This window comes from Dromiciops gliroides, chromosome 3 (assembly GCF_019393635.1).
Source record: "Dromiciops gliroides isolate mDroGli1 chromosome 3, mDroGli1.pri, whole genome shotgun sequence".
NCBI classification, from domain to species: domain Eukaryota; kingdom Metazoa; phylum Chordata; class Mammalia; order Microbiotheria; family Microbiotheriidae; genus Dromiciops; species Dromiciops gliroides.
Genome location: NC_057863.1, coordinates 265,321,347 through 265,333,930, shown reverse-complemented (window position 1 = coordinate 265,333,930; position 12,584 = coordinate 265,321,347).

The following is a 12,584-nucleotide window of genomic DNA, read 5'->3' as shown; positions in this document are numbered from 1 at the left end:
GAAAGTGGAAAACCCTTTCATTCTAATTCAATAATTGGTTATTAATATAAAAAAGAAATAATCATTTCTCTCACTACCTCTGTGAACCTGAGTGGGTCAAACTCTCTTTGTAACCACTTCCTTATTAACCTCTCTGGACTTCTGTTTCCTATCTGTAAAAGGAGGAAGTTGAAGGTGACTCCAACCTAGGCAGCTTCTAGGGCCCCTTCCAGCCATAAATCTATGATTTTATCATCACTAAGTCAACCCAAAGGCATTTAAGTTCTATGGTTGAGACACTGTGTTAAACAACAGGGGTACAAAGACAAAAGTAAAATGAAGAGATCCTTCACTCAAGGAACTTACAAAGGGGGTTGTAAAATGAGGGAGTTGGATGAGATGATCTCTGACGTCCTTTCCAGATTGAAATTCTATGACGGGGCGGCTAGGTGACGCAGTGGATAAAGCACCAGCCCTGGATTCAGGAGTACCTGAGTTCAAATCCAGCCTCAGACACTTGACACTTACCAGCTGTGTGACCCTGGGCAAGTCACTTAACCCCCATTGCCCTGCAAAAAAAAAAAAAAGAAAGAAATTCTATGACTATGATCAGAGCTGGGTCAGTTAGCTTTATTCTATTCCATCTCCCCAGCCTTAGACAGCTGGTTCTGTCTTATAAATGTATACTGCCATAAGGAGGTACCAAGCAAGAAAGCATTGAGTATCACTGAGAGACTTTACAGTACAGTTATCCCTTCCACACCTCTACTTTCCCCATCTTGGTTTCAATATATTGTGGGTGGACATAGAAGATTACATGGGAATTTGGGGAAAGTTTTGCAGAAGTGACAGACAACACTTGATGGCACAGCAGAAGACACAGAAAAAGTTTAGAAACTCAGAAATGCATAAAATATGTATAGTATTGTATAATATCACCGTATTTGATCCTTTAATACCATAATAATTCAGACTTCTTCTCTGGCACAAAGAGAAGACCAAAAACTTTTACTTGGATTTTTCAGATCAAGGGGTTACCACCCCTAAGCCCTGACATGTTGAAGGGATAACTACAGTCATGATGAGTGGGTTCTGAATCATTAGAATCTGAGCACTCAAGTACAATGGCCCTTCCTCTGAACCTTACTATTCAGGAAATCATAACTATAGTAGCTGATGCACACAGAGCTCTTCAAAGTTTGCAAAGCACTTTGCAATGATCCCTAGTACACATTTCATGACAGCACTTTAAATATTCTAAGACAGACACTTAGCATCTCACTCCCGCTCTCTATTTTGAGGCACAAAAAAACTTTGAAATTGGCTTATTACTCTCAGGTCAGGAGCAAATGTGATATTCACAACACCCATGTGAAGTCAGTGTTATTACTATACCCACTTTTGAAATAAAGAAACTGAGCGGGGCAGCTAGGTGGTGCAGTGGATAAAGCACTGGCCCTGGATTCAGGAGTACCTGAGTTCAAATCTGGCCTCAGACACTTGATACTTACTAGCTGTGTGACCCTGGGCAAGTCACTTAACCCCCCACTGCCTTGGAAAATAAAAAGAAAGAAAAAGAAAGAAAGAAAGAAAGAAAGAAAGAAAGAAAGAAAGAAAGAAAGAAAGAAAGAAAGAAAGAAAGAAAGAAAGAAAGAAAGAAAGAAAGAAAGAAAGAAAGAAAGAAAGAAAGAAAGAAAGAAAGAAAGAAAGAAGGAAAGACTCAAAAAAGTTAAGTGACTTGCCCAGGGTCATACAACTAACGTCTACTATGAGGCTGAATCAAAATCCAGCACTCATTCCCAATCTACCTAGATTTAACCATTTATTGAATTCAAATTATCTCCCTCACCCCCAGGCTGTTCTCCAAATTATGATCAGTACCTCCCAAACTAGGTGTGAAATTTCACCCCATTCCACTTCTCCCCTTTCCCCTCCCCCAGTACATTCCTCTCCCCCCTCAATTTTGCCCTAAAGAAGTCATCATGGGGCAGCTAGGTGATACAGTGGACAAAGCACCCACTCTGGATCCAGGAAGACCTGAGCCCAAATCCAGCCTCAAACACAAGACACTCATCAACCCTGAATGCCCCCCCCAAAAAAAAGATAAACAAAATATAAATACTTTACAGATATCATCCCTTCATAATCAATTCCCACCTGTGCCCTCTGTCTAAATTTATTCTTATCATCTGCCCTAATACTCAGAAAGCTCTTAAGATTTGCACATATCATCTTCCCATGTAGGAATGAAAACAGTTTAACCTTTTAACATCTCTCATGAATTCTTTTTCCTGTTTACTTTTTTATGCTTCTCTAGGGTCTTGCATTTGAAAGTCAAATTTTCTATTCAGTTCAAGTCTTTTCATCACAAATATTTGAAAGTCTTCTTTTTCATTGAAGTCCCATTTTTTCCCCTGAAAGATTATTGTTAGTTTTTCTGGGTAGGTGATTCTTGATTGTAATCCCAGTTCCTTTTGCCCTCTGGAATATTCTATTTCATGCCCTTCAATCCTTTAATGTAGAAGCTGCTAGATCCTGTGCTATCCTGACTGTGGCTCCACAGTACTTGAATTGTTTCTTTCTGGCTGATTACAATATTTTCTCCTTGACCTGGGAGTTCTGGAAATTGGCTATAATATTGCTGGAAGTTTTCATTTTGGGATCTCTTTCAGGAGGTGATCAGTGGATTCTTTCAATTTCTATTTTACCTTCTGCTTCTATAATATCAGGGCAATTTTCTCTGACAATCTGTTGGAAGATGATGTCTAAACTCTTATTTTGATCATGGTTTTCAGGTAGTACAATAATTTTCAAAATTAGCTCTCCTGGATCTATTTTCCAGGTCAGCAGTTTTTCCAAGAAGATATTTCATATTGCCCTCTACCTTTTTATTCATTTGGATTTGCTTTATTGTGTCTTGGTTTCTCATAAAGTCACTAGCTTCCCTTTGTTCAATCCTAATTCTTAGGCAATTATTTTCTTCAGAGAGCTTTTGTATCTCCTTGTCTATTCGGCTTTTCAAGCTGCTGACTTTTTTCTCATGACTTTCCTGCATCACTCTTATTTCTCTTTCCATTTTCTCCTCTACCTCTCTTACTTTATCTTCAAAGTCCTTTTTGGGAGCCTCTATGGCCTGAGACCAATTCATATTTTTCTTGGAAGCTTTGGATATAGGAGGCCTGATGTTGCTATCCTTTTCTGAGGGTGCACTTCAATCTTCCTTGTCATTAAAGAAACTTTCTATGGTCTGCATCTTTCTCTGTCTACTCATCTTGCCTGTCTTTTACTTGACTTTTAACTCCTTCTTAAAGTGGGGCCCTGCTTTCAGGATGTACTGTCCCAAGCGTCAGGGAGTCTAAGGTGGTCTGATTTAAGGAGGGTCAGGTTCTTCACTCACCTGGCCTCTTCTCTGGTCCATAGATAACCCCAGGCCAACTTGCTTATTAACCAGACAGCAAAACTTTGTGTGCTATGGTTGTTAGCTCTGATGAGCCTGAACCCCTCCCCCACCTGGGCCTCCACTGCTCAAGATTTCTTACTTGTTCCCCACTAGGGTAGGACTACTGAATTTCTCCTCAGCTTCACAGACACCCCTGTATTCCCCCCCACCCCTGGCAGCCATTCAGCCCTCTCACCCTACCATGAGCTTAGTTCCAGAAGACACTGGCGCTGCAGCTGATTGGGAAGCTTGGGGGTAAGTTTCTCTGGTGCAGCCTGCCTGGGGCTGGATCTGTGTTGGCACAATTGCAGGGTTGGACTCCACTCCCTGCCTAGCACCCCCTCCTGCCAAACTTCTAAGCCATCTTTGCCTGGAAAATAATCTCAGGCTGTCTTTTTGTAGGTTCAGCTGCTCCACGGGTTGTCTTATGGCTCTGTTTGGAGCTTTTTGGAGTAATTGTGTCAGGAGCTCTGAGTGCTTAATGCCTTTCTTCCACCATCTTGGCTCCACCCCCATTCATCTTTTTCTTGAAGAGGACCAATGACATCATGAGAGTAATATCTTGACTTGTACATGAATTGGACATAAGTGAGGCACAGCTGCACCAAGTCCTCAGCCTTGCTCCTCCAAAGTCATTGAAGTACAATGGCAAGACAAATGCCAAAATGACTGTGGGTGACCTTGGCCTTTCTAAATTAAGGTCTTCCCCAGTCTCAGCTTGTCTGAGGCTACACCCATTCAATGACTAAGGGGTAGGTAAGAATGGAGACAAAAGAGGTTCAATTTACCATTACAAAGATATCAGTCTGGGAGGGGAAAACCCTCAGAGTTTCTGGTCAGAATAGAAGATAATTGCTATTTATCCTCCTTCTAAGCCATAAAAATCTAAACAGTGAGTCACAAAGACTTGAGTTGGAGCTATTATTGGCCATTCAATGAAAGCCAGAGTAATTTGGGTTTTAAGGTGGAATCAACCATTTAAAACACAATGATATTTTTTTTGAGGTGCAATGAGGGTTTAGTGACTTGCCCAGGGTCACACAGCTAGTAAGTATCAAGTGTCTGAGGTCAAATTCGAACTCAGGTCCTCCTGAATCCAGGGCCAGTGCTTTATCCACTGTGCCACCTAGCTGCACCACAATGAGCTTTTAAAAGCCTGCTTTTTCAGAGATTTATTTCAAGAAATCAAAAATGAAGATCATGCAGGACAAAAAGTAAATCATCACAGCTTTTGGGGGGAAAACAGTAATAAACATAAATAAATAAATGAAGAAGGAGAAGGAGGAGGGGGGAAGGAAAAGAGAAGGGATGAGAAAAGAAGGAAGAGGAGGGGGTAGTAAAACTAGGGCTATTATTTTTTTTTAATTTAGTTAATTTCTTTCTAATTCCAAGTTCTCTCCCTACCTCTGCACCCTTCATCACCTATTAAGAAAGCAAGAAATACAATACCCATTATACATATGAAGCCATGCAAAATGTATTTCTGTATTATCCATGTTCTAAAAAAAGAAAGAAAAAGAAAGAAAATAAAAACATGTCTCAGGCTGCACTATGAGATCATCAGTTCTCTATCTGAAGGTGGGTAGTATTTTATATCATGAATCCTTTGCAGTCGTAGTAAATCATTGTGTCACAGAGGAAAAAGTAGGGATCCACAGTCCAATTGGAATTAAAATTGGATTTTTAAAATTAAAATGGATTTGGCACTAGGGTAGGTTACTGAGAGGGAAGTAAAAAACTTCTCAAGGGAAGGAGAGCTTAGAAACATTTTCCTTCACAAGCAGAGAGAAGGTGAAAACTTTTATAGAGGAAACATGGGGTGTCCACTTAAAAACTAGAAAGTTCCCTTTTGGGGTGGGATGGGGAAAGCTTGGATGTTTATCATATTCCTGATAGGTGAGGAAGATTTTTTTTAAATGATGGTCCTGACCTTTGGGGTTATCTCTAACTCCTAGCTTCAGTCAGGTAGTAGTCACACCTAATTGACTTTCCTGCTACAGAATTTTATGTCCCCTTCTTAGGTGTGTCTGACCTGATATCTAGTTGGTCAATCTAAACTTTAATAGTCCTTTGATTCCTGGAAATGTCTACCTATCATCTATTCATCTTTGGTTTTGCTTCTCACAGGAGAAAATTCTTCTGATTTATCCTAAGTCCCATGTCAATTGTGTTGATCAGTTACCAAGTCCTTCACAATTGATTATCTTCAAATATTATTGTTACTATGTCAATTATTCTCCTGGTTCTGCTCCAGTTCATATAAGTCTTCCAAGGTTTTTCTGAAACCATTCAAGTTAGGGGTGATATTACAGGTTGGGGAGTGGGCACTGGCCTGAGCCACTGTACAGGGCAAGGAGCCAGTCCAGAAGCAAGCAAATGCGATGTGTTACTCAGCCCCAAACCCAGCTTGGGGATTTGCTGAACTTAGACCAAAAGGGCAAAAATAAGACTTTGCTCTGGATCAGACCAGCTTGGGTGCACTAAAAAAATTGCATATCTCCATCTTGATCTGTCTCTGAGACCCTTGAATGACAAAACACTCAATACTCCCAGTAAGTAATAGCACTATCAGCCCAGACATTGCCTCCTGAAGTCTACAGAGGCTGACATCTAACATAAAGTCTGAAGTCAGGAAGTAAGCCAGAAGAATGGATTATCAAAAAATAATAATAATTCCACCATAAAAGCTATTGATATAGGCCTGGGATAACTCAGCAAAAGTTTTCTCCTTGAGAAGCAAAATTAAAAGTGACCAGATATCAGGATGGACACACCTAAGAAGTAAGGGGGGGTAAAATTCTATAGCAGGGAAGTCCATTAGGTGTGACTACTACTTGAGCCACACCCAGGACAGAGATAACTCCGGTAGTCAGGACCACCACCCTTAAACAATAATCCCCCTCAACTCTCAGGAATGATAAGCATCCAAGATTTCCCCATCCCCCAAAGGAACTTTCCATTTTCAGGTGATCACCCCACCTATCCTCTATAAAATAGTTGCCCTTCAACTGGTTTAGGAAGTTAAAAGTTCTAAACTTTCCTCCCAGCCAAGTCCCCTTTTTTTTTTTTTTTTTAGTGAGGCAATTGGGGTTAAGTGACTTGCCCAGGGTCACACAGCTGGTAAGTGTTAAGTGTCTGAGGCCGGATTTGAACTCAGGTACTCCTGGTTCCAGGGCCGGTGCTCTATCCACTGCACCACCTAGCTGCCCCCCAAGTCCCCTTTTACTGAATAAAACTGTTCTTTTATCTTTAATCAAGACATGTGTGAATTGTAATTCTTTACAGAGGAAAACCTAAGGACCCCCACCACCTATTATGGTGATAGGAAGGCTCAAGACATAAACCCAGAAAGTTGCTTTATAGGGGCAGCTAGGTGGCACAGTGGATAAAGCACCAGCCCTGGATTCAGGAGTACCTGAGTTCAAATCTGGCCTCAGACACTTTACACTTACTAGCTGTGTGACCCTGGGCAAGTCACTTAAACCCCATGGCCCCGCCAAAAAAAAAATTACTTTATAAATTAAAGAGGGGAAAATGGAAAAGAAATAAGAGGGGGGAAATGAAAAAGGGAAATTAACAGCTCTATACAAGTGGTAAAAATTCTTACCCAACTACAATCTCTCTGCAAATGAGAATGGACCAAATAGAAGATAACAACTCCATGAGAAGACACATTAAAACAAAGTCAAAAGGCAGAAAAACTAGAAGGATATGTAAGTTAACCCAAAAAATAGATTGAAGAGAGATAATTCAAGACTCATTGAACTACCTGAAATCCACAACAAAAATTAAAAGACACAGGCATCATATTTCAAGAAATCTTAAAAACTGAACCTTAAAACAGATCTCTTAGAACAAAAGGGTAAAGTAAAAATAGAAATAATCCATCAGTCATCTCCTGAGAGAAAACCCAAAATGAAAACTCCCAGGAACATGGTAGCCAAAATCTAGACATTATAAGTCTAAGAACAAAACCTCCAAAAGAATTCAAGTAACAAGAAGCCACTGTCATATTCACACAAGATTAAGCAGTCTCCACTATAAAAAAGTGGAGAATTTGGAACATAACGTTCCAAAAGGCAGAAGATTAAAATAACTTAAAACCAAAAATAACTTACCCAGAAAAACTTAGTATAATCCTACAGGGGGAAATGGATTTTTAATGAAATAGAGACTTTCTAAACATTCTTGATGAGACTAGAACTTCATAAAAAATTTTGAAATATAAACACATCAAGAAAAACAAAAATAAATAAATAATTATGAGTGAACAATCATAAGCAGTTTAAAAAGAATATATTCACATTTATACACTAATATGGAGATATGATACATGTGTCTCCTCAGAACCATATCATCTTCAGGGTTTATAGAAGGAGTCTAATTATAATTAGAGAACCTAAGAGTGGTGCTGTTAGACTCTGATGATAAAAGAAGAACAGAAAGGGAGAGAGAAATATGCTAGGGGAGAAAATTAAAGAGAAAGGATGGGGGAAATGAACTCACACAATCAGGATATGCAAGTAAAAGTTTATAAAACCAAGGAGGAAGGTGTGGAGAGTGGTTGATATTTGAAACTCATTTTCATCTTATCTGGTAAAAGGAAGGAAATATACATGCACATACAGTTGAGTACAAACATACATTTCCCTCAACAGATAAACAGAAGGGAAAGGACAGAAGGAAGAGAATGACTGATCCTAAGTAAAATAAAATCTAGCTAAGAATGTACAAAAACATTTATATCAGTTCTATTTGCAGTAGCAAAGAAATGGAAACTGAGCAGCTAATCACCACCTGAGAGCAATGACGGACTCAGAATATGATATATTAATTCTTTTTTGGACATGACCAAATCAGGAATTTTTTTTTGCTTGATTCTATATATTTGTTAAAACAGTTTTGTTTTCCTTTATTTCTCTATTAAAGGTGGAAGAAGGAAGGTAGATTTTTACTAATCAAAAAATGTTAATTTTTTATGTTTATGTTATGTTTAAAAACATAAAGCTACATAGGCAAATCACACTGACTGCAATGCTCAAAACCCATGTCATTTCAACACCCCATCCAGGGAGATAGCTTGGGTACCACCAACCCAATGAGGTAAATAGACATATCAGAACCCCTTTAGAGAAAAAGATGATGCAGTATGACTACCATTCTTCTTTTTATAAATTTCTCTTTGTTAGTTTTATTTTATTTAAAGTTTTCATCCTTATATATGCAATATGATGACAGCTGTGATAAATGCCTTTTTTATCAGCAGAAGTCCTCTCAAAGCTCTTCTCACATGGGGCTTTTGGATATGTGCTTCTCATTATTTCATTCATCTGTGCATGGGCTATACCTGGTACCTGGATTTCAAAATGTTGCCACAAGAAGCAGCAGAAGAAAACAGATTTCTACTAGTCCAGCATGCCTGCAAGAGAGCAGCATTCATACAGCTACCATGCGGTCTCTCCGATGGGCAGTTCTATTCCTTGCCTGAACCTGAAGTAGGTTCTGATGAAGAATCTGAAGAAGGATAGTGAAAAGCAATTCCTGTTGCAGTGAGAATTGTTTTGATGAAGGGTGAAAAACCTCATTGTGGAACGGCTCTTCAGGAGGAAGGGAAAGCTATAACAGTGAAATTTCCCTGGGAAAGTTGATCAGTGAAATGTCAAGTGTTTACTTTGTTGAACTGCTAATCAATCATCTCATACCTCACAGAAACTTGCCCCATGCCCACTTAGATATATTTGTCTGCTTGGGGCTGGTGAGTTAGTCACAAAAAAGTTCATCCTAAATTCAGTGGTAGTGAAAATGATCTCCTAATAAATAGGTAATTTCTGGAATATCTTGTGCTGTATTCCTATAATAGATTGACACAAATACATCTTTGATAACACAAAATTCAAAATATCTCATAAATTTATTTTATATATTTGTCTAAAATTTCCTATGTGTTTTTCAATTCATGCATATGAGCTCTTTGTACAGTTTTTCAGATATCAAGAAAAGGTGACATATCAAAAAAAAAAAGAAACAGTATTAGGCATACATTGAATTAACAAATCAAACTAGATGATAATTTGAAAGATAATTTATGAGAGATAAATTATTTGCTAATTTGTTTAAAAGGAGGGGAAACCAAACTACCAGTAGCAAAATTGAAAAAGGAAAATTCGCAAAAAAATTAAAATGAAAGAAAAGATATTGTTTAAAACCATTTTGCTCAACTACAATGGCAATAAAACTGACAACTTAAATAAATGAATCAACACAAATATAAAATGCCCCAATTAAGAGAAGAAGAAATGGAAAATTTTTACAACCCAATCTTAGAAAAAGAAATTGAACTAGCCATAAATGAACTCTCAAAGGGAAAAACACCCAAAGCCAGAGAGATGGTTTCACAATTAAATTCTATCAAACTTTCTTTGTAGTCTCAACACTTAGCACAATGCTTGATCTATTTGTTTTTGTTGTTCAGTTGTTTTACTAGTGTGTGACTTTTTGTGACCTCATTCGGGGTTTTCTTGGCAAAGATAATGGAATGATTTGCCATTTACTTCTCTAGCTCACATTAAAGATGAGGAAATTGAGGCAAGCAGGATAAAGTGCCTTGCCAAGAGTCACATGTCTAGTACATGTCTAAGGCCAGATTTGATCTCAGGTGTTCCAGACTCCAGGCCTATCACGCTATTCACTCTGCCACCTAGCTAGCTTGCTTGGCACATAATTGGTGTTAATAAATGCTAATTGATTGATTATTTAATTCCAAAAAGAAAACTTAATTCCAATAATTTCCAAACTATTTAAAAATAATAAAATGAGGGATCCTATTAGATTCTTCCTATGACACAAACATTGTCTTCTTATTTAAATATTTAGGTACCAAATGGCATAGCACCTAAATACTTAAATAAATAGCTAATGAGTTACAGAGAGAAGTAAAAAATAAAATTATATGTGAGGAATTGTTACTGTTTTACATAATAGGGAAAGAGTAATACTATAATTATAGTAACATGATTAGTATAATACTAGTAACATAATAGGGAGAAAATATTATTAGAATCTATTATTGTTATTCAGTCATTTCAGTCATGTCTAAGAGTTCATGTCCTCATTGGCATTTTCTTGGAAAAGATATTGAAATGGTTTGCCAATTTCAGCTCATTTTACAAATAAAGAGACTGAGGTAAAAAGGGTTAAATGGCTTGCCCAGTGTTACACAGTAAGTGTCTAAGATCAGATTTGAACTCAGGTCTTCCTTATTCCAGTCCCAGTGCTTTATCCACTGCACCACTGAGCTGCCCCTAATAGGTTAGAGAAAGTCAAAATAGAAAAAGGAAACCAAGGACCAATATCCTTAAAGAACATTGATTTTAAATATTTTTAAAGTAAACATTAGCTAAGACATTATAGCAACATTTGACAAAGCTTATAAACTATGACCAGACTGGATTTATTACAAGAATCCAGGGTTAGTTTAATATTAATAAAACTACAAACTTTTAATTAGGCATGTTAACAACTTGAACAACAAAAATTATATTATATTAATAGATGCAGAAAAATATTTTTTACGCATTTCTGTAAAAACAACCTAGGAAAAAAATTAATCTTACCTTAACATGATAAATTTTATCTAAGAGCCAGCATTATATCATGAGAATAAACTAGAATTCTTTCTAATAAGATCAGGGGTGAAGGAAGGATGTCCATTGTCACCACTTTTATTTGACATAATGCTAGAAATCCTAGCTATATCAATTTAACAAGAAAAAGAAATTTGAATAAGTACAGGTAAAGAGACAACATTATCACTTTTTGCATATGATATGATGGTATAGGTAGAAAAACAATTATAAATTAATTGGAAAAAATCAATAATTTCATTTTAAAAGTTTTTGCAATAATACAAAAATTAATACAACCAAAATTAGAAGGAAAGCAGGAAACTGGGAGAAAAATTTTATAGCAAGATACTCTGATAAAGGCCTCATTTCTCATAGGGAACCCAGTCAAATTTATTAAAACACAAATAAAAAACAGTCATTTACCAGTTGATAAATGGTCAAAGGATATGAACAGACAATTTTCAGGAGAAGAAATCAAAACTACCTATTATTATAATATGAAAAAAATATTCTAAATCACTGCTGATAAGAAAAATGCAAATCAAAACAACTCTGAAGTATCACCTCACACCCATCAGATTGTTTGACGTGCCAGAAAAGGACAATGAAAAATGCTAGATTGGATGTGAGAAAATATGTACATTAATTCAATTTTGGTGGAGTTGGGAACTGGTCCAATCATTTTGGAGTACAATTTGGAACTATGTATGTCCAAAGGCTACAAAATTGTAGAAACAACTTTAACTCAGCAATACCTCTACTGGTCTGAATCCTAAATATGTCAAAGAAAAAAGAAAAGGACCTATATGTACAAAGATATTTATAGCAGTTGTTTTTGTGATTGCAAAGAACTAGAAATTGAGGAGATATCCATCATTTGGGGGATAGCTGAACAAGTTGTGGCATATTATTATAATGGAATACTATTGTGCTATAAAAAAAAATTATGGAGATAGTTTCAGAAAGACCTGAGAAGACCTATATAAATTGATGCCTAATGAAATGAGCAGAACCAGGAAAACACTATGTACATGAACAGGAATATTTTAACAATGATCAACGGTGAAAGATTTAACTACTGTGATCAATACAATGATTCAAGACAATTCCAAAGTACTCAGGAAGAAAAAAGCTATCTACACCCAGAGAGAGAAGAGATGAATTCCTGAGTGCAACTTGAAGAATTCTTTTTTCACTTACTTAAATTTTCTTTCTTTCTTTTATTTTTTTTTCAACATGACTAACATGGAAATGTTTTCAATGTATTGATAATACATTGCTTGCCTTCTCAATGGGTGTGGGAGTGGCTGAAAAGAAGGATACTATTGGGAACTTAAAAATGTTTAAGAAATGTTAAAGTATATTTTTAAAAGGGGGGGGCAGCTAGATGGCGCAGTGGATAGAGCACTGGCCTTGGATTCAGGAGGACCTGAGTTCAAATCTAGCCTCAGACACTTTAACACTTACTAGCTGTGTGACCCTGGGCAAGTCACTTAACCCCAATTGCCTCACAAAAAAGAAAGAGTACCTTAAGACAATTT